This window comes from Cupressus sempervirens, chromosome 10 (assembly GCF_028749045.1).
Source record: "Cupressus sempervirens isolate cs-2001-9-10 chromosome 10, ASM2874904v1, whole genome shotgun sequence".
In the NCBI taxonomy this organism is placed as follows: Eukaryota; Viridiplantae; Streptophyta; class Pinopsida; order Cupressales; family Cupressaceae; genus Cupressus; species Cupressus sempervirens.
The window spans coordinates 380,504,309-380,528,816 of NC_143127.1; positions in this window are offsets into that span (position 1 = coordinate 380,504,309).

Consider the following 24,508-nt stretch of genomic DNA (forward strand, 5'->3'; position numbering starts at 1 on the left):
ACATGTCACATTTTGATTCACCCATTCCTACTCAATCAGTACCTCTGCCACCCAGCTGCCATGTAGCACCACCCAATTAGTCCTTATTCTACCACATCTATCAGGACCTACTACCACATGGCAGCCTCTTATTGGGTTGCCATGTCGCTGTCCCCATCAGCATGATCACCATGTCTTCACGACATAATGACATCATGACATGTGGCACCTCTATCCACATCATCATCCAGTCATCCAACTCATAATTCATGCCATGTCACTGTTGCCACATCACTAGCCCCACCACATGATGACTTTTTGCTATGTTGTTATGGGATCTCGGGTCTGCCATGTCACTAGCAATATAGTGATGTTGCGCCACATGTCACTTCTCACCACATGGTGACTTCAAAATATTTTGCATGTCCAGAGGACCATTGCCATATGTCGTTATCAAATTCATCATCAGACTACCACTTGTCGCCTCTTGGTTGGTTGATCTCAATGCTACATCATCATTCAGTTTTGCCCATGTGGTTCAAAATTTTGCTTCTAAGTCACCAAACTAGCCAGGACCCACCCACAAGACTTCCTCTCTCAATAGGACATATCTCTTAAGACATAGTATGCTATGAGTGACTTAGCATTTAAATTGCTCTGAGGGACCCGACATGACAAATGTGGGACAAAAAAAAGTTCATTTTTTTTACAGGATTATTGCCCAAGTGGCTTCAATCAACCTCTTTGCATTAAACACGATAGTGGTAGGATTCATGGCCATCTGATTCTTAGCCACATCTCTGATGAAGCACTCATTACTAGTAAAAATAGACAAATGAAGATGTATTCCTATTGCCTTATTCATTGGCTATGATCTTGACCCTATCATGCCACCAATTAATCACAACACAACTTTCCTCCTTCCGTGTGAATTTCCTCTGTCTTTTGACTGCTTCTCTTGCACTGTGAAGTTCTACCTTGGCACCCCTATTCCAACATGAATCGTTGGCACTCTTTGCAAATTCAAACTCTCTATCAATGTACTAAAGTTTTTGCAAGGGAATCAACAAGCATTTTCTTGGGATTATATAGATATGAAGGGATCAGATCTTAAGCTTTGTACTCATAGGATTTACATTAGTCCATAATATAAGCCTGTGAGACAACCTCAAAGAAGATTTAATCATGTCTTAAGAGACATAGTTAAGATTGAATTGCATAAATTATTAATGTTGGTTTTATCTACCCAATCTTTGATAGTCAGTGGGTCTACCCTTTAATCGTAGTGCCAAAGAAAGGTGGAAAATGGAGAGTTTGTGTAGATTATAGAGCACTGAATTTAGCCACTAAGAAAGACCATTTTCCATTGCCATTTATAGATTGCATCCTTGATAATTTAGCCGAAAAAAAGTATTTCTCTTTCCTAGACAATTTTAGTGGCTATAATCATATCCAAATAACTCTAAAAGACCAGGATAAAACTACCTTCATATGTCCATGGAAAACTTTTGCATACTTAGTCTTACCTTTGGCCTGTGTAATGCACTAATTACATTCCAAAGAGTTGTTATCAATATTTTTTCTGACATATCTACTGAATGCATGGAAATATATATGGATGATGTCATTACCTATGGGACCACTTTTGAAGAAGCTAAACTCAATTTGGAGAAGGTTCTTAAACAATTCCAAGACTACAATCTTTCTCTAAATAGTGAGAAATGTTTCATGATGATGGAGGAAGGTGTTGTACTGGGTCATTTCATTTCATCACAAGGCATTCAGGTAGATCTAGCAAAAATTGAGGTAATCAACACTTTACCTACTCCTGAAAAGCAGAAGGATATGAGAAGCTTTCTTTGACATGTTGTTTATTATAGATGATCATCAAGGATTTTAGTCAAATTGTAGCACCTCTCTACAATTTATTAAAAAAAGGATTATGAGTTCTCTTGGGACTCTAATTGTGACATGTCTTTCCTGTAGCTTAAGGAGGTTCTAACAAAAGAACTAGTATTGAAAGGTCTGAATTTTGGATTGTCATTTCATATTCACAGAGTTGCTTCTGACTATGCCATAGGAGTGGTGCTAGGATAGAAAGGAGGAGTGGTAGAACATGCCATTTATTTCATCAGTAAAAATTTGTAGGGAGCAAAATTTAATTATACTATGATAGAAAAAGAATTTCTTGCAGTTATTTATGCACTAAATAAGTCTAGGCATTATATTACTGGTTATGAGATCTTTTTCCATATTGACCATTCAACTATTAAATACTTGATAAATAAACATTTCATATCAAGAAGATTGGCTAGATGGTTACTGCCTATGCAAGAATTTGATATCATCATTGTGGGAAAACCTGGAAAAGCCAATGTAGTAGCTGACTTCCTATCTCTTTCACATGTTCTTGAAGATCCTGCAGTCATTGATGACAATTTTCCAGACAAGCATATTTTTCTACTATCAGCACAAAATCCATGGTATGCTGACATTGCAAATTACCTCACCGCAGGTAGGACACTAGCTCACTTTTCTCTCAACTAAAGAAAATTGTTAGCAGAGAAAAGTTTTAACTTTTCTTGGATTGCTGGATTTATGTTCTGCACTGGTCCTAATCTAGTGATGTGTAGATGTGTAAGAGAAGATGAAACGTATGATATCATTTAGGCATATATCATGATAAACCATGCAGAGGTCATTTTTCTGCCAGAAGAACAACTTTCAAAGTATTGACCATAGGATACTATTGGCCAACTCTTCAAAAGGATGCAGTTGGGTACACCAAGAAATATGATAGATGCCAATGAATGGGAAGGCCTACTAAAGTAGATGAGACACCCGTACAACCACAATTTGTTGTAACACCCTTTAATAAATGGGGAATTGACTTTGTTGGGCCTATTGAACCTACTTCACAAGGTAAATCTTATATGTTGGTTCATATTGATTATTTCACCAAGTGAGCATAAGCCAAGCCTATGAAACACCCTAGGGATAACAATGTTGCTAAATTTTATATGAACCAATTTTCACAAGATTTGGTGTCCCTAGGGAATTAGTATTTGACCAAGGTGCTCAATTCACTTGAAATATTTTAGCTGCCTTGATGAAGGAATATAAAATTAGACATGGAAAATCTTCTCCCTACCACCCACAAGCCAATGGCCAAGTAGAGGTAGCTAACAGGGAACTTGAAGCAATCCTTACCAAAATAGTGTCAGTTCATAAAAAAGATTGGGAAACAAAACTTCTAGAAGCTTGTGGGCTTATAGGACTACATGGAAAATAACCACTGTAGTCACATCTTTTCAACTTGTCTATGGTAAGTTATCTATGACTCTTGTAGAGTTTGAGCACAAGACCTTAAGGACAACATTGGAATTATATTTGAATGTTACTACTACCCAAAGGGAGCAAATTTTAACTCTAAATGAACTAGATGAATGGTGGAAATCTACCTTGCATAATATATAGATGGTACAACAACAAAGGAAATTGTGACATGATAAATTTATAAAGGATAAACAATTTGCAATTAGTGACTAGGCCCTTCTTGATGATTCCAGATATCAACATTCCCCTAGGAATTTTCAAACAAGGTGGTTGGGACCTTATGAGATTGTTGTTGTTTTTCCTAATGTTGTTTTTCAACTATCAATTGTTGATCCTATGAATTTCAAATTGCTTGTAAATGGAAAATGGCTTAATCTGCATCATAAGCCTCAAAACAAAGAGGAGTTCCTACAACAGTTTCAATATGAAACCAATGAAGGACCTCATGTAGCATTTGGACTTGAGCCTTCTACTCATGGTCATTCTTCTATTTAGCTTTCAAATCATTTCATAATAAATAATTTCTTTAAGAAAGTATATTCTTCGTAATAAATTCCATATTTTCACCTCATCATTCTCCAACAACATATGACAACTTGTTGCTGTCATCACCACTTTGCCAGGTTCTTACATACTATCCATGATATATATTTATTATTTCTATTTTTATTATTTGGTTGCACTCTTGTCACATGTGCAATTGTGGGACCAATTGCTCAATTAAATTGGGGAGAGAGATATTATTCTTTTTATTTTATGTAATTATCATTATTTTATATATTATTCTTTCACATCCAAATTTGCACTTTTTTAAACTTTTGCCTAATCTTCAAAAATCTTTCCACATTTCCATTTTTGCATATGATGTGACAGGTTTAAAAGAATTATTTATTTCTCGCATTATTTGCTAAGGTGGCTGGTATGAGAAGTTTGAAGAGATAATTATGAGAAATTAACTTGTGATATGTTGAAGATTTGTAATTATGTTTCCATGAGAGCTTAGCTCCAAGAACATTTTTATTTCTCCTACGATTATTTCCTTTGTCAACTCCACACTTTGAATTTCTCTACTACAATTCCTTGTTATGACCTTGAATTTCATCTTTTACTGTGAATTTCTTTATTTTGCATGTGTTTTGGTACTCTAAGGAGATGGGAAGAGGTTTGGTTCGACATGAACCTACAATCCATAATGTCTTATTAGGTGACCAAGCATGTAGGCCACATTTTCAAGCCATAGGTTGGCTTGACTACATTCAGAAGCTTACCAGTTGGGATGATGAAGTGGCTACTAAGGTTTTTAGCACATTGAGGAATGGTATATCTATGGTCAAGGGATTAAAGGTGCCATTCACTGAGGAAATTGTAGCATAAGTCATGGGGTTATTGCAGCAAAGGGAATATTTTTCATAAAATTTTGATCCCACAACTGCTAGAGCATATAGACCCACCATTGGACATTGAAAAGAAATAAGGTAGGAACAAATTATTATTGTTAGATCCTTACAAGGATTATGTGGTATATATCATAAAATATTTTACTTGTGAAGTTTAGAAAACATTTATGCATTCTATTTCATTTCAAGTTTTTTAGTTTCTTACGCCATGACAACCGACCAATGAATGTTCCCAACTTTCTATTACATTTTGTGAAGAAGAGGGCTTCACTCATGCAGGGAGGTAAGCTTAAAATTATTTCTTATAATTTTCTAATTAAGATAATAGTGGAAAAGGCATTAAGAGAACAAACATATATGTCATGGGAAAATTTTCTTTTAGGAGAATTTTGAAACCAAACCCTAAGTTCTATAGGGCAGCGAGTAGGAAAACAAATTTGCATTGAACATGGGATAAGAAAAATAATTGCAAAAATGGAATCAATGTCTTGCTCTAGGAATTCTAGAAGTTCTAGGCATAAAAACCCTGAGAATTCTCCTGGAACCTCTATGTCTAGGTTAGACTAGGCTAAAGTTAAGAAGAAAGTCAATTTTTTTGAAGAAAAAACCACACCCTTGTCTATGAAAACTAGGGCTTCCTTGAGAAAGGAAAAAGAAGAAAGAGAAATGCCCTCCAATTCTTGTCAAAAGATAAAGGAAAACATTCTTGTAGCTTCACCAACTTCCAAAAAGCATAAAAAGCCTATAAAAGAAAAAGAAATACCAGTAAGGAGAATCTGTAAGGAGAAAGAAAATTTGTTAGCAAATGAACCACATATCAAGTCAATAATTAATCTTGAATTTTCTAAGCCACTTAAACCTAGTAATAGCCAACAAAATTTGTCTGATTCACCACCTGAGATTAAAATAGAGCAACTCTCTGTAGATGAAAAGGGTGAAGAATGAATAGTGATTGAAGATGATTCTAGTTTTGAAGAACAAAATTGTAGGTTTTAGAGGAAAGGTTCATCCTCACAAGGACCCTAGTTATTTAATGACCCTATTGAATCAGAGAATAACAATGTGTCAGAAGGAAACTTCCCTATGAAAGAAGACATATTAGAATCACCTCCTGTAGCGTAAAGAAGAATTTTTTTTGAAGAGGATTTTGAAGTTGATATGAGATTTATGAATGAAGTGGCAAAGAAAATACTTAAACAAGGTTTAGATGTGCTAGCTTCAGCTACTCAGCAATTTGAAAAACCTAAGAAGACTAAAGTAGTAGAGACATACACCTCTAGAGGTTAAAATTCTAGTTAATGATGAAACTATTATTCCAAACATAGCAGGAGAAAACCCTAGTGAGAATACCATGCCAGTTGCCTCTCATTCTATATTATTACTCTCTGTTATTTCTCAGTTGTCAAACCAGTTGACTTTGGAAAGAGAACAGTGGAAACAACAACATAAAAGGTTGAATTAAGCCATTAACAATCATTATCAAGATCTTTGGGAAAATGAGGAAGAAGTGGAGTAGTTGCATATAAATCTTACTAAGGCAACTTCAATGATACCTGAACTCATGAGTTGTCATTCTCCATCTCTCGTATATGCATTATTCCTTAAAGAATAGTTTTTGAATTATCAAATGACTTGTGTAATGAGGGATAAATATTCATCATTGGTTGAACCTCTTGAATTTTCTCATGATTTCCATAGTTCTCTTGCAACCATACAAAATTTGTTGTGTGAGATTTTTCTTCATAACTTTGTAGTACCCAACAATAGAGAATGGAATCCCTTGTTGTATGTTTGGGATATTCAATTAGGAGCCTTTATATCAGGGATACAAAATGAAGTAAGTAGGGAAACATAGTCTAAATCTTATAGGGAATTAGAGGAAGGAATTCCTCTATACCTAAGGCCTGAAGCTAGAGATCCCAAAACTTACTATTGTGACTGGTTGAAAATTAGTCCATCAAATAAAGGAAGTTGTGTAATTTATACCCTCAAAGATGCAACATTTGATGGATATGTTAAAATAACTGAGACTGAGTCTCTCAAGGCTATGATAGTCATACAATGACAATGGGCTAGTATATCTGAGGATCTTAGAAATAAAGAGCCACACTCACCCCTTAATTCTATCATGGAAAATTGAAGAACCCCTTGGTACATTACATTAGGCAAAGTTCGACAAAGTTCCTAGATTCCTCTCACCTTCCAGCTACCTATACTTATTTCTCCTTTACTGGAAAATGCCAAAAATTTGGATGATTATGATATGGTAGGAGAGGCAAGAAGATGGAAAAAATACAGGAAAACAAAAGATCTTTATTGGTGATTTACAAAAGGAGGTACAAGACATAAAACTATTGCAGATTATAGAATAACAACCAAGGTCAAGAATTTCATGTTTGGTGGAGGACTAGCAAAAAGAAAATTTGGTGGGAGATGACGAGGACAATTTAAGGCCTATTTGGTTCACATTTTTAAATCATTTTTATGGCTAAGAATTGGAAACTTTGTGAGTTTTTGATGGACTTATTCAAACTATCTATAATTATAATTCTATATGTGTTTGCACTTTGACATTTCTAAGATTGGATGAATATGGTGTGCACATTAATATTTTGTAAAGAAATGGCAAGTCAACAATGGAAGAAAAAGTCAGCATCAGAAGACTACATGTTGATAAGAAGTTGGTTGACTACATTAAGTTCATAATGATTTTGTGACTTTTCAATTATCAGTAGTTACTATTGCGGGTGAGTCAAAGCGACTATCAATCATTATGGAGTAGATCTAGAAGCCATGAACTCCTGAATTCATGAGCAATTAAGTGCAACCTACTCCTAAATTAAATGATGTTGTTTTGTATCTTCAATATTGTCATATCCCTAACGTTGGAGGATCCTAGATTTAGGAAGTTCTATTTTATGTAGATCTTATAAATTAGCTAGCATTTAGATTCCCGAGTTGGTCTTTGTGTGGAATTCTCTTGTAACTCAGTAGTGATAAATATAATTTTGTTGCTACAACATGTACTCACGTTTTACTCATGAATGAAATTTTATTTATAGTTCTTAATCTATGAGTTATTATTCATTCATTCTTCCATAGGGGACCATGTGGGAGGTGAACTTAGTTCATAGCTAGGTAGGAATTAGTCTTTAGTTTCAATAGAATAAAATTATTTTAGAACTCTATTGCTCCTGCAACCATATGGTAACAAAATTGTTAGTTGTTTCCTATAACATAAGGAAATAGTTCTGTTTCATGTTTTCAACATTATTTCTAAGTGCTAGGTTAGACTGCTATTCCATTCTTTAGCTTAGAATTTCCTTTGGCATTTCAATCGTATAGTTGTAATGACATTTGAGATGGGTTAAAGCATATACTTTGTAGGAATCATTTCAAGTTTATGTCCTTGGTCGATAATTAATGAGCTCAGTTTGCTATTCTAGAATGATATTTGGCACTGTTGAGATGTAGAGTCATTATAAGAAAGATGTCCAATCCTTAGTTACAAAGTCATTATATTGACTAGCTAATGGGTCTAGATGGAATACTTCCTTAGTTCTTAAAGAGAGAGGAGTATGAACATGCATTAGCTAAAGTCCATAAGGACATATGTGGGTCTCACTCTAGTAGTCTTGTGCTAGCTCAAAAATTGCTTACAACTGGTTATTATTGGCATACTACATAAATAAATGTTGTTAGATTTGTCAAAATATGTAAGAAGTGCTAAATCCATGATAACTTGATCCATGCTCCTGAAAGAGAGCTCATACCTTCTGTCTCATATTAGCCCTTTTAGTAGTGGAATTTTGATCTAGTACACCAGATACATCCCAACTCATCTAGAGGATATAAGTTCATTATGACTTCTACAAAATATTTTACTAAATGTCTTGAGGTTGTACCTCTTTTAGAAACTATAGGAAAACAAGTCTCACCATTTGTCTTAAACTACATCATATGTCACTATAGTATATCATCCTCCATAGTTACTGATAATGGAGGATAATTCAAGAAAATAGACCTTAAATAGTTTTGTAATAAATTCAAGTTCAAACAACATTGGTCTTCTATTTACTATTCTCAAGGAAATTATCAAGAAAAAGATTTAAATAAGTCACTTCTTAAGATCTTGCACATAAGTATTAACAAGTAAGGAAGGAATTGGCACCTTCAGATCAATCCTGCTCTATGGGCTTACAAAATGAGTATTCACACACCTATGTGAGCTACTCTTTTCTCCCTTATTTATGAGGCTAACATTGTCTTGCCTATTGAGGTTGAGATACCTTCACATAGAGTCTCCCTCAAAGGACTTATCATAGATGAGGATTACTGCATCTCCCATATGCATGAACTAAAATTTTTGCTAAATGTAGAGAATATTCCTTTGATTACATGAGAGTCTATCATAAATGAATGTCTAAGACCAAGAATAAGAAAGTGCACCATGGAGCTTTTGAGGTTGGTGACTTGGTCTTGAGAGAAAACCCTAAAAAATAAACAAAATTGACAACATAAAGGGAAATTTTAACCTAACTAGTTGGGTTCCTATATCATCACTACTACTTTTGGATTTGGTGCATATTATCTCTCAATGCTAGAGGGAGACTAGCTCCCCAAATATATCAACATTATCCATCTGAAGAAGTTCTATACTTGATGATCTTTACATATAGATCACTGTACATAGTATTTGATCTTGAAAAAATCCAAAAAAAATCAAATATGATCCTCAAAAAAATAAAAAAATTATAAAATTCATAAAAACAAAAATCCTTCTAACTGGTGAAAAATTTAAAATAGGCTCTACTTGTGACCTATGTGCTTCTATCTATCATCTTGTCACCTTGACTCTATGTCACTTGACTTCCATCACACAATTGTCTATTTTGTTTGGAATTGGTCTTTGTCCAGGTCTAGGGGGCATGAACTGTATCATCTTTGGTCTCTAGGATGTGGTGGTGTTTTTTGATACCACCCCAAATAATGTTTTTCAACACTTCCCCTTGACATCGAGTGTTTTTTAACACTTATTAGATAGCCTATCTTGTGCGCACACCTTGTCAACAATCAAGTTGTGTGATATATATCACTTGCACGCATAAGCCCTAGGGAGTTAGTGATTATCTTTTCATTTTCACATCATGCTTAAACTAAAATGACTAAGATATACTTGCTAATTATATTTGAGTGTTGCTTCTTATATCTAATTGTCATTTATGTTCCCTCCTTAGTTTCTCCAGGGTGAGGACTAGGGGCATGGGGCATATTTTCTTTTTCTTTTGCTCTTGGGTGTAATTTTGATGATCCTATGTGTTCTAGTATATTAAATGTCTATGATAAGTGCCTCATATTGTTTAGAATGATGCAGATACCTCAACCTGATTCATTTAGACACTTAGGTGATTTGGAACTATGTCATTGACTACGACATCATGTTTTCCATGAATGACCGTGCTTATGGTCATCTTGATATTTTGTGTCTTAATGCGAGCATAATCTTACTATGTATTAACTTGGAATCTAATGATGATTCATTTTGACCTCTATGTCTCTAATGCTTATGTTAGGTTCCTACAACTTATTCGATATAGATCTTATTCATATCTTCATATTTATGCTTGTAGTGGCGATGGTTTTATCTAATAAGGCTCGATGAAATCAACAAGGACCTACCTAACGACCCTTGAAAATTGCACCTTATGTTTCATGATAGCTTGCATATTAGGGTTTTTTCATCCCAGCTTGCATTTTAGGTTTTTTATTTTGCATTGCAATGAGGAGAGAGTCTTCATTAGTCAATTGAATCCATCATCACATCTGTTCTCCTCTTCTTGATCATATCTTCATTGTTTCTTATTATTTTTCTCATCATCACTTCTCTTCTATCCTTTCATCAAAGCAGTAATCTTACCATCATATCTAATCTATCCAAATGTTAAGCTTTTAAATTATTTTCATCTATCTTAGATTTTTGCAAAAAATGTATTCTTACCTAATTTCAATATACTAGATTCATTTTTAGAATCAAAATCAAAATCTTAATTCATCTTGATAGTTGTTGTGATTCCACAATATACACCCCATTTTCATCTTTGGAAATGGGGACCCACCTTTTTTTGGGCTCACAAAAGCTCACTCATTAGAATAGGGTATCTTCCAAGGTGCCTCATGTATTTTCCCCTTCTCCAATACTTCATCAGCTTGCATTGGTTGGGGCTCTTCTTCTTCCGCTACCTATTCTTATGAGTCTATTATGGGAGGAAGTGACATTGTGAAGCTTTTGTGTAGGAACAAAAAATCTTGAGATGGTAGTCATGGTAGACATAGAGTTCCTTGAGGTAGAGGTGGTAATTAATTCCAGTCCTCTCCGAGGGATTGACTTGTAGGAGTATCTTGTATATTCTCCCCCACCATCTTAGTGCCTATACAAATGAAATCAAAAGGTACGAGGTCAAAGACATCTGTCTCTTGATTCTCCATGTCTACAATTCATTATTGTTGCTCACCCTTTGAAGTAGTAAGTTGAATAGGTTCTTTCACAATGGATAGTGGCATTATGGTGGAGCTTATTCTTCTTTCCTCTTCTATGGCCCTAGCCAAGAGAGTCCTCTAACTTAAGGGGACATATTCAATTTTTTCCCCTTCTTCTTCTTCTTCTACTTCAACTTCTGGAATGGTTTTGGGCACCTGTGGGGGAGGGGTATTCTTATTCTTTAATCTTATCCTACATGACCTCCCATAGTGGACTCAACCCTAGCCTTCTTGGGAACAAAGAGGGAGGATTCTTCCTCTTGACCTGTTGGTGACACCCTCTATTCTTCCTCTTACTCTGGCTTATGTTCTTGTCCTAGTGGAGGCACTTGCTAACTCTCTTGGACTTGAGCTACATACTCATCTTGAGGCTCTACTTGTTCAAGACATTTTTGTAGTTGTTGAGATGATTGGGATAGAGCTGTTTGTTTGCTACCCTTTGTCACTCTCTTCCTTTTCACTCCTCTATCCACTTCAAAATACTCAATTTCCTGATCATGTTGATGAATCATTTCTAGCCTCATTAGTGATTGAGTTGGGAAAGATGGTACTGTAACCTTCAGACCTTTGCCTTTGATAGGCCTTGTTGTGGCTTTTTAGAGCAATAGCATGTGGAAATGGGTCAAGTTTAAAATCCATTCCCTCATTAGTTGGACTATATGGTAGGCTCGGTTGTTGATGTTTGAGTTCTCATCCCTACCAATCTCTATGTTCATGATTGGCCTTTTGTAATTTTGTCTTGATTATACAATGGATCCAAGAAATCTTCAGTGTCTTTCTCGATAGCCTTGATCTGGATCTTTATTTCTAAGGCCTTTTTTTTTTCCATATATAGTCATTCTTCAATAATTTGTTATTCAGATAACATAGTCATCTATTGCATTCATCTAGTGATCTTTCAATGTATCTTCATGTATGAACTACTTCCTTGCTAGATAATGTATCATCCCAATATTATCGAAGTATGGGTGAGGGGAGTTGTACCCTTCTAAGGGATATTGATCCCATTTAGAATCAAAGGTCATGATGTCTTGTTTCTACTTGACCTCAAAAGCACCTATGGTGATTGGCCACACCCATGTATTCTTGTGTTGTTTCCTCACTCTGCCATATGCAGATGTGAGTTTCCTAGAAATCTTCAACAAAATGAGCCTATTTGAAGGATATCTTGGAAGCTTCATTAGGTTCACTTGTGTGCCAACTACCCTTAAGTATGTGAATGTTTTGAGCTGAATGCAGTAGACACCAATCTTTGTGATTCTAGTTGCTACCTCTACTGACATATGTTTGGCATAATCACACTCTATAAATTGGATGATTGCTGATATAAAATTGTCATTCACTATCCTATAATCATTGCTATACTTTGAAATATTCTTCTTCACCAACTAAGGATATACCACATAAGGCCATGCATTAGCATCTTGCATGCTACCTCTTTCATAAATTCTTGGGTAGTCAGTTGTTCTAGTCACCAACAAGTACACCAAATATGATGTCATATAGAATTTGGGGTTGGCCTTAACAAATATTAGCTACTCATCTAAGTTATCACTCAGTATTATGCTATAGTCAATTGGTATCTTGGTCGTTTAGACAGTTTCTATGAAATGGATCATCTAGATATTGGGATGTCTAGTTGTTGGTAGATCCATGACTCTACTCAAAAGCATGATGGTGTATCTAATGTCATCCTTCATGTATCCCCAGGTCATTTCTACCTTGCTGACTCAATGACCCATTGGTGTTCTATCAATTAAATATGATGACTAGATTATCTCTTTGGCTTCCTTCTCATGATCCTGATACCATCTTTCTACTCCCTCATAAGATATGTGTACACACTGATTGACTCTAGGCAAGTGGAAGATTTTCTCAATGTTTCGAGGTCAACGGTCCATGACTATCTTGCCTTTGACACTCTTGACAACCTTCTCTTCGATGACATAGTTTTTAGTGAGAGCCATGATGAGTTCTGAAGATATCACTAAAGTAGGATGTGATGTTGTGTTGACTAACCCTAATTGGATGAATGTTGACACCATTTTAGATCTTTCTCTCGGCTTATTGCAGATGGTGAGGAAGGTGTTCCAATCAATGTTGCCTAGTTTGGTGTCTTTTATTTCTACATGCCCATCCTGAAAGTGTGATTTCCTTAGAGTACCTTGGTATTTGAACACTATAGGTTTGGGAGCAATATTTTTTGTGAGTGAAGATGATGAAGATGCCATTTATCTGCACAAAAGGGGAAGATATTAGTTTTAAAAACTAAAATCATGTTAAAAGAAAACCCTAACACATCAAAACCTATTAAAATTAGCCCAAAAACAATGAGAAACCAATTAATTCACCAACAAAGCCCTAAAATGCAAAAAAGTGCACCTAGCACACCCTTATAGGTGTGCAAGGTGTGCTCAATGACCCCTAGTTGGTCATTTATGTGCAGTTGCACATATGCACATGTGCATACCTAAGTGAGGTGCGCATGTGTGCAACTACACACATGTGCTTGGCAAGTGTAAGGGAAATTGAACTAAGTCCATTATTTTGTGCACAAGCACACCTTGATTGGGTGTTTCTGTGTGCACCCTAACATACATTTGATGTTAGTTAGAGCACAAAATAGTGTGCAAATACTCACCTTGGAGAGGTGTGCATCTGCTCACCATTTACCTTAGGTTATTTTGTTATCTTTTAGGTTTCAAAAGGAAAGGTGTGCACATGCACACCTTTCAATATGTAGGTGTTTCTTAAGGTTTTCTTAGATTAGGTTTTAGATGTGAATAAAGGTACACACATACACACCTTGAGGATGTGCGCACCTTTGGTGTGTAGTCTAACCTTATCTATGTGTTGGATTTGTGTTGTAGGAAATGGGAGCACAGTTAATGATGCACAGAGGTGCAGAGATTAGGAGCGTGCGAAGACAATGAATGGAGGGGAGGGGGGTCATAGGTTTATTATAGATCCAGACCCTGGTGTACGCACCCCACCTCCAAAGGGAAATGAGTATTCACCTATGCATTCAACACACCTGCACACCTTGGATAGGTGCGCATGTGCACTAGTGCACATTCATGCACATAAAACACTTAGAATCTTTCAAGTTTTCCAACTTTTGAATCCCAAACTCGCTCATTTAGAGTCTGAGGCTTGACCCAAACTCATGATGAGTCCCAAAATGACCTAGCCCCTATAATAAGTGTTAGAATATTGGAGATATTGTTGGAAGATTAGTTTGATGATGATATGTTACATTCATGATTGAGTTTGTCATTGATGTCAACATAGCATGTTTGATGTCTTCTATGGTATTTGATAGAAGAACAACAAAAAGATAAAGTTGATATAGACAACTAGTTGAGCATGATAACCACCTAAGGTTAAGGGAGATACGTCTACATATCTGGCATATGCAGTTAATGTTAGAAGTAGAAAGGATAAGTCTAAAAGAAGTTATGTAAGTTTTGGTGATATTGGTTCTGAGATAGAGTTTACAAAGGCATGTTTTGGTAAACTTGTTATATCTCTTAGTAGAGTTGATATTTTGAGGATTGAGGTTGAGCACATGGAGAAGACATGTTGAGATGATGTGGCTAAGATTTCTCATCATAATATTGTGTTTACAAAAAGTTATTCAAGTTGCAAGGTGGAAGATTTGTGTTATCGTTAAGTGTAACATGTTCTTAATGTGGTCTTATAATAATTAATTGAGAAGGACTAACAACTGACTCAAGGAATTTTTTAATGGACTTGGTATAAAGGAATGATATTTTCCTTTATCATGGTATGGATATATGCTAATTGTGAATATTTAGAAAGTAGTAGAGAGTGCAAAATGTGAAGTTGAGCAGAGTAGTTCGAAAGTGAAAGAAAATTCATTACCGAGGTTTTGCTGAGTGATCCAAGGTTTGGTATTTGGATATGATGTTCATGAACTAGTCTATAAGGTCTGATAGTGATTGGTCTAGTTGATAGGATAGAGGAAAGAACAAGGAAAGAAGAAAATAATAGTAAACTATTTGTTTGAGCAGTCAGCTCTTCTTGTAGTTGAAATTGCATGTTTGGGTAGTGGTTTCTTCTTGCATACTTTGTACTACAACTCCTAACAAGGATTCAAAGTCTCCTAACAAGGACTCATTGTACTAAATTTTGTAAGAGACTCCTAATAGGGTCCATCCTCTAACAAGGAATATTCATATTAGTACATCATCTTGTGGGTATCATTCCCACTGGGGTTTTCCCTCTGATCAAGGGTTTCTCTAGTCAACATATCTGGTGTAATTTTTTATGTGCTTCTTTGTATGGTTTCTATTTACTTTGGTTGAATGGTGAAGTTTTTCTGAAGAAGATAAGTGTTTTAATTGTTGGATAACTAATTCATCCCCCCTTTTGAGTTATCTTGGTGGACTATTATTTCTAACAATTAGTATCAGAGCTTCAAGTCCTCGAAGAAAAAGTTTAATAGCTTTGGGAGATCCATGGCGAACATGTTCAAGAAAGATAGTCCAAAGTTTGCTAGAACAAATTATGATAGTTGGAAAGAAAAGATGAAGATACATTTGTTGTGTATGGGTCTGGGATATTGGATCTTGACAAAAAAAATGAAGACAATAATTGAAGAAAAGGACTTGGAAAATTGCACCGAGGTAGAAAGAGATCTTTTTATGTGTGACATGAGAGCTATAGAAGCACTATTGACTGCACTTCCTAAAATTGAGTAAAATCAAGTAAAATCACTTGCTACTTCACATTTGATTTGGAAAGCTTTGGAAAATAGTTTTGAAGGCGATGAACACTCTAAGAAGTCGAGGATGCAAAATTGGATTTGTGCATTTCAAGATGCCAAGATGATGGAAGATGAATCTATAAGAACATATATAGGGAGGATATCAAAAATTATTGCAGGTATTAAAGCTCAAGGAGGAACCAAGGATGATGAAGAAGTTATATGGAAGATATTGAAGACTCTAACACCACCATTCAAGTCAGTAGTTGAGATGATACAATTGTTGATATCATGCACCAAAGATTTCATAAAGGAAACATTGCTTGGAAGACTTGGAAGTAGTTGAGAATGAACTTAGATAGTCTAGAGAATTGACCATAATAGAGACAGCTTTTAGTGCCTTAAGTATTTGACCTAACTTATCAAGAAGCACAAGTGCTAGATGAGATTTTGCTAGCAACATCAAATTCAAAGAAGAGAGAAAGATTGATGAAGCAGTAGCCCTTCTAGTAAGAAGAGGAAAAGGAGGTAAGAAAATATTTAGATGTTGGACTTGTGATGAATATGGTCATTATGCATCTAAGTGTCCTAAACGGGAGAAAAAAGTATAAGGGAAATCATAAGCCTAGAAAAGATAGAGATTTTTTATATGTAAATGAAGATTACTATTCTCATGAACAAGCTTTGAGTGCTAATGATGATGAAATTGGATTTGTGGCAATTAAAGAAGAAATTCTAGAGAAGGTAGCTTTGGTATCATAGGTTAAGAAGAAATCTAATTGGATAATTGATAGTGGTTGTTCACATCATATGATTGGTGACATGAACAAGTTTGTTGACTTCAAAAGTTAGGATGGAGGAATTGTTATAGTTGGAAACAATGTAGCATGCCAAGTAAAAGGTATTGGATCTATAACTCTTGATGGTAAAATTAATACTGGGGATGTATACTTTGTTGATGGTTTAAAGCACAACCTTTGAGTGTTGGACAACTACTAGACAAAGGTTATTAGTTGCAATTCTCATAAAAGACATCCATGATCAGGGATACAGATGGAAAGGTAATTGGAATAGGAACCAAATCTAGAGGTAATGTATCTCAGTTGAATCCTACTGAAATGACATGCTTGGTTGCAAAGATAGATGATAGTTGCTTATGGCATAAGAGATCTTTTCATATGAGCTTTGATAGTATTGTGAGGACAAGTAGAATGTGTTTTGTTAGAGATTTTTTGAAGATTGTAAAGCCTACTAACACAATTTGCAAGGAATGTGTTTTGGCAAAACATAATAGAACTTATTTTCCCAAAAAAAAGTTTAACACTACAATGAAGTTGGAGATTGTACACATAGATCTTAGTAGTCCTAAAAAGACTAGAGGATTTTATGGTGAAAGGTATTTTATGATTCTAGTTGATGATTTTTCTAGAACGATGTGGGTTGCATTTCTTAAAGAGAAATCTAAGGCATTTGACAAATTTAAGATATTCAAGAATAGAGTTGAGAATGAATCTAGTATGAAGATTAAATGTTTAAGATGAGATAGAGGAGGAGAATTCACTTCAAATGAGTTTAACATGTTTTCTAAAGAAAATGGAATTAAAAGATAGCTATCAATTCTGAGAACCCCTAAATAGAATGACATCGTAGAAAGAAGGAACAAGTCTATTACAAAAGCTACAAGAGCTATGTTAGCAGAGAATGATGTATCCAAGATATTTTGGAGAGAAGCTATGAATACAATAGTCTACACTATGAATAGAGTACATATTAGGAAGGACACAAACAAGACACCTTATGAACTGTGGTTTGGTCACTCACCCATCGTTATGTGAGGCCTCGCCCTGACCCTTCGTAGCCTTAGTTGTTACTTTATCTTTTTGTTACTCACGACTCGAGATGTCGAGACACTATCAGATACTTGAACATATCATATTATTTCATGTTGTGTGATGTTATTTTCAGATATTTGATGTCTGTCATTTAATGCTTTATGTATATGTATGTTGATGAATTAAGTAAAATGTAGGATTAACACTTTAATTTTGGAATCTTTATGATGAAGGATATAAGTAGGATGCAAGAAATCCTGATTGATGTATGTTTCAATTTATGTGAATTTCTGATACGTATATATGTACATGTGATTTTTGGGACTACTGATGTGTGCAATGAGTGTGTAGATATTTTTAGCCGAGGAAACCAACAGAGGAACAGAACTAATCCCTATGTGCCATTTGTGGAAACCTTGTTGTTTGTAACTAAATTAATTGTGAGATGTATGAATGTATCTTTCCGTGTTTAGTAAATGTGAATGTCTCGTAATTATGTTCTCTTAGTGTCGCTTGACACTCGTAAATTGGTTATGTTCTTCAGTATGCTAATTAGGGTTAGTTGTGTAACCTTTGGACCCAAGTTGGTTTAAGTCAGTGTCAATTTGCTAATTGTGTTCTTAATCGAGGTTAGTCTTCCCTTAATCCAGATTAGTGCTTAATCTGCAATGATAGAGTAGTTAGATGGTCCTATTTTATTCCTAAATTTTGTTTAGCTCTAAACATTTTTTCTAAGGCTTAAAACATGAAATAATTATACCCTAAGGGTATGGGTATGGGTTAGGGGTCTTTTCCAACCCCTAAGCCTCTTTTATTAACTTTTGAGGTCACTCAAAAAGTCTCTTTTTGCCGTTGTGCGAAAATTGACCATGGTTATCTTGAGTTACCTCACCTCATCTCCACTTAGTGTTTAACCATAGTGTGGGTAGAGTTAGGAGTTTCTAGAATTGCAAGTGGGTGGGAGAAGTTATTGATCCCTTTGGTGGTTGAGTTGGAAGCTTATTTAGAGGCCCTTCTTGGACTAGTGGAGGTTGTTAACCAATCTCTACATTTGGAGAGGAGTTTGAAGATTGAAGCAAGGAAGGGGAAACCCTACTCAAACTTGTTCATTTTCCATTACCTCCTTGTGCAGGTAGGAATTGTCATCTCCCTTGTTCAGATTTCATTCTTGTTTCATGCTTATGCTACCTTGTTGTGTGTTGAATGTTTGTATGTTTGTGGGTATGTTGGGAAGATTTGAAAACCATGTTATTTTGGATGATTTTTTTTCATGTTTATGTTTGAAATTTTGAGATTTTCTTGCATGGGTGTTTTGGTATTACTCACCCTTGGATAGGGCAGAAGTGACCAATTTTGGGAAAGGTCTATTTAGTTGGACTCCAACTAGTGTAGAGTCTGTTCTCAGGATGAGAAGAGGGAGAAAAGGGTAGGGTGTTATGAGCCCCTACCTATCAGCACAAACCTTGTATGATTATGGTATGTTGAAATGGAAGAACGAAAGTTCTTGGCTTATAGCCCCGATTGGGCATCTGTTTGGTGTTGTGCTTGACTTCTCCTGGTTGGAAGAATCCACCTTTCCCTAGTTTTGATTCATTGTGAATCCTATTGTGGAAACCTTGTATGAATATGCATGTTTGATTTGTTCTTGGTCATGCTTTTTGTCACCTAATTAGCTTTTGTTCCCTCCTCGGTTCATAGTAATGTGTTGCAGAATTTGATATGGAACCCTTGATGAGGGTCATGAAGGAAATTAAATTTAAGTGTTGTAATTTAGGATTGAAATCCTATGTTATTTGTATCTCAAAACTTTGTTGTAATGGCAACGACGCCGGGTTTTCTTCCTGGTTCTTTCCCAGCTGAGCCTTTGAATTAGGTTTACCAATAAAATTGGTATTTGAGTATAATTGTTTATCATGTGATTTAATCGTGATTTAAATTTAGATGGATGCACATCAAAAATAGGATGGAAACAATGATGATGTTCAATTTGGAAAAATTTCAAGTTTTCTTATATGTTGGAACGAAAATCATATTATGGATGAAAGTTCAGTTTACGTGATTATTAGAAAACAAAGCAATTCTTGCATTATTGATTAAAATGGATAATTCAAATTTTTGGTATATTAAGTTGTAACAAATCCTTATAGATTTTCTTTGAAAAGAAAAAAAAATCTAATCCCCTCTTAGTAATATATCAACTTTAGAATTTATACGTAGATAAATAATTTTACATTATGTCTTTTGTTCTTAAAATTTGCTATACTTAGAAAAAAATGACACAAAAAATAATTTGTATCCTAGAGCCTAAAAGTCTTTGGAATTTGTATGGGAAAGAGATTACTTATTCCCTTGAACAGAGAATATTCTCTGAGTGATCCTTTAATTCAAATTTCCTTTCAAAAAAATAAAACAATAATAAATAAAATAATTACTACCAACTAAAGAAATCAAACTTAAAGTATAACTAAATATCCTAAACTCACCTACAAAACTTTATGTTATCAATTCTTACCCATCTCCTTGGGGAAACGTCACTTAAACTTGCTTATAAAAAAAGTATGGTTGCAAAGTTTGTTTGGAAAGTAATATTGTCTTGATGGGAGAGTGATGTCACCCTATCACCCTGTCCCATCCCCATCGCCCTCACCAAGTTGGGCACTCAACTTGGAGGGAAAGACTTTTTAATTGGTTGCTTTTTTTCTCATAGTTTAGTAAGCAATTTATTCTTTCTCCCCACTTTTTTTTAGATATCCTTGGGATGCATGTATTTTACTCGAGACTGTCTACACTTGGTTTGAAGCGTGGGACAAGGGTAGGAACAGGTCTGCGTGCGCAGGCCCTCGGGCAGCGCGCAGACCTTTGGCAGGTGGGGCTCTTGTCATGCCACTTGGCATAGGGGGTGTAGGGGGGTGTAGGATAGATGCTTAGTTTGTTTTGTGTTTTTTTTTTTAATGTTAAGATTATTGTTAGTTTTAAGTTAGTTTAATTTAATTTTAAGTTTTTTAATTGTAAGTTATTTTAAATTTAGTTTGTAGTTATGACTAAGTTGATTTAAGTTAGTTAACTTAACAGAATTTGTAAGTTTAGTTTAGTATTATGTTAATTGTTTTATTTAAGTTAGATTAAGATTTTGTTAGATTGAATTTAGATTAGTATTTTATTTATTTTAAAGTGTTTTTTTTTTTTTAATTGTAATTTTATGACTACTTTAAATTTATGTTAATAATATTTAACTTAATATTAGTATTAGTGCTTAAGCTTTATGAAAGTAATGATGGACAAGAGTTTAAAGACAATTGTCTTATTGTTTCTAATTAGTATATTTGTTTTAGTATGTTCTAAATTTAAATAAATTATGGGAAGGTTAATTAAATTCTATTATTAGTATTAGGATGTTGTGTCATTTGTATTAATTAGTATTAATAAGAAGTGTTTAGATTATAAGTAGAAGTTGGAAATTAGTTGTTTTCTAGTAGAAATTGTATCAATATTTTTTAGGGGTGTTAGTAGACTTCATTTGAGCTAAGTATCTTGCTTTATCACGTTAGTATATATTATACTATTAGATAACGCTTGTTAGTTTTGGTTTAGTTAAAATCTAAGTTCGGTTGCATTGTTATTTTATTAATTTCTATATATTGTTTTATCTTACGATAATAACAATCAAATGTCGATATCATTTTTAATAACAAGAGTTCAAATGTAACAGTTGATTTAATCCTCATGTTTTCAACTTAGAAGTGTTATTGTGAATCTATTCTTGCTCTTGTGTATGCAACTCTTCAACCTTAGTGAACTTTATTATTAAAAAAAAAAATTTGTTGTGTGTTTTTGCCTTCGTATTTTGGGCATGACATGTTAAGTGTTTCAGAATATTTGGAAGTAAGTGTTACATAAAGAGAGATGATGATATTGGTAATTTTGATGATAGAAGTGATGAAGGTATGTTTCTTGGTTATTCATTAAAAATCAAGGCTTACAGATGTTATAATCAAAGAACTAAGACTATTATGGAAAGTGCAAATGTGAGAATTGATGAGAAGTTCATAATACAAGAGAGAATGGTTGATTAAAATTTAGATGATGATTTTGTTACTAAGCCAAGGAATGCTGAGATATTTCTTGAGACTCAAAATGATTTGTAGAATGAAGGAGAACCAAGGTAGGAATAGAGCTCAGAACCTTCAGTAGAACCAAGTGTTGAGATAGAAACTCCTACTTCAGGAAAGAACATGATAAAGAATCACCCATCCAAACAGATCATCAAAAGCAAAGACAAAGGTGTGATGACAAGAAGCAAAATAAATGAAGAACTATGCTTGATATCTCAAGTTGAACTAAAAAATGCAGATGAAGTATGCAAAGATGATTATTAAAAACAAGCCATGAAAGAGGAATTGAATTAGATAGAAAAGAATGGAACATGGGAATTGGTCCCTAGACCAGTAGACAAGAATGTGATTTGAACCAAATTGGTATTCAGGAACAAGATAAATGAATAAGGAGAAGTTGTAAGAAATAAAGAAAGATTGGTATGCAAAGGTTGCTCACAACAAGAAGGAATAGATTAGGAGGAGACTTATGCTCTAGTGGCTAGAATAGAAGTAGTAAGACTATTTTTAGCCTATGCAGCACAATAGAAATTCAAAGTATATCAGATGGATGTCAAGTCAACATTTCTAAATGGAGAACTTGAAGAAGAGGTATACATTGAGTAGCTTGAAGGATATCCTTTGATAGATGAAAAGGATATTGTATGCAAATTGAGGAAAGCATTGTATACATTGAAGCAAGCACCCAGAACCTAGTATGCAAGGTTAGACAAGTATTTGACAAAGCTTAGATATAGCAAAGGTATGGAAAATAACAATCTATATTGGAAAGAAACTGATGATGGTTTTATGATTTTGGTAATATTTGTTGATGACATTATATTTGGAGGTAATGATGAAGAAAGCAAAAAGTTTGTAGAAAAAATGAAGAAAGAATTTGAAATGAGTATGGTAGGAGAAATGAAATATTTCCTAGGATTGCAGATAGTATAGAATATATAAGGAATCTTTATTTCTCAGACTAAGTACTTAAAGGATTTACTAAAAAGGTTTAGTTTGGAAACATATAAACCTATTGGAATGCCATAGTAATTGTGCACAAGTTATCTACAAACAATGAGACACCTACTGTTGAGTAAAAGAAGTACAGATCTATGATTGGAGGATTGCAATATTTGACTCACACAAGGCCAGATATAGGAAATGCTGTTGGAATTGTTGCAAGATTCCAGGCTAATCCTAGAGAAGCACATTATGCAGTAGTAAAAAAGATATTTAGATATCTAAAAGGAACTTTAGAATTTAAATTATGGTATGAAAAAGCTAATGACTTTATTCTAAGTGCTTATACTGATGTAGATTGGGTAGGTAGTATGGATGACAGAAAGAACATTAGTGGATGAGCCTTCTTTTTGGAGGAAGATTGGTTTCTCGGTTAAGAAAGAAGTAGGATTGTACATCTCAAAGTACACCAGAAGCAGAGTATGTTGTAGCAACAAATAATTTCAATCAACTTATTTGGATGAAACAGATGCCGAAGGATATAAGGATAGAAATTAGTGAACTTGTTGTTATACATTGTGACAACACAAACACAATAAATAAATCTAAGAATCCAATGTTGCATTCAAAGACTAAGCACATTTTGTATTAAGTATCACATGTTGAGAGAAAAAGTTATAGAAAAAGAAATCAAATTGGAGTATGTAAGCACAAAAGAGCAAATTACAAATATATTCACTAAGCCTCTTTCCAAAGAGATTTTTGAGTATTTGTGAGGTATACTTGGTTATGCCCCTTCCTACATCAGAGTAGATGATGCAAGAATGCATCAGTCTAGGGTAACTATTTGGCATAAGTACAATATCTGGAATAACAATTTGGTATAGAGCACATTGAGGTATATCAATGAGGGAGTATGATTAATGAAAAGGATTTGAAGATGGACATTCTTTTGTTGGTATTCTTGGAAGTAGATGTTTTTCATCTATATTGCCATCAATGCCAAAAGGGGAGATTATTAGAAGATTGGAGAGATTGTTGGAAGATTGGTTTGATGATGATAGGTTACATTAATGACTGAGTTTGTCATTGATGTCAACATAGCATGTTTGATGTCTTCTATGGTATCTAATAGGAGAACAACAAAAAGATCAAGATGATACAGATGGCTAGTTGAGCATGATAACCACCCAAGGTTATGGGAGATACATCTGAGTATTTGGCATATGCAGTTAACATCATAAGAAAAAGGGATAAGTTTAGAAGAAGTTATGTAAGTTTTGGTGATATCTATTCTGAGATAGAGTTTACAGAGGCATGTTTTGATAAACTTGTTATATCTCTTAGTAGATTTGATATCTTGAGGATCGAGGTTGAGAACATGGAGAAGACATGTTGAAGATGACATGGCTAAGCTTGTTCGTCATTAGATTGCATGTACAAAAAGTTATTCAAGTTGCAAGGTGGTAGATTTGTGTTATCACTAAGTGTAATATGTTCTTAATATGGTCTTATAATAATTAATTGAGAAGGACTAATAGTCGACCCAAGGAATTTTTTAATGGACTTGGTATAAAGGAAGGATATTTTCCTTTATCATGGTATAGATATATGTGAATTGTGAATATTTGAAAAGTAGTAGAG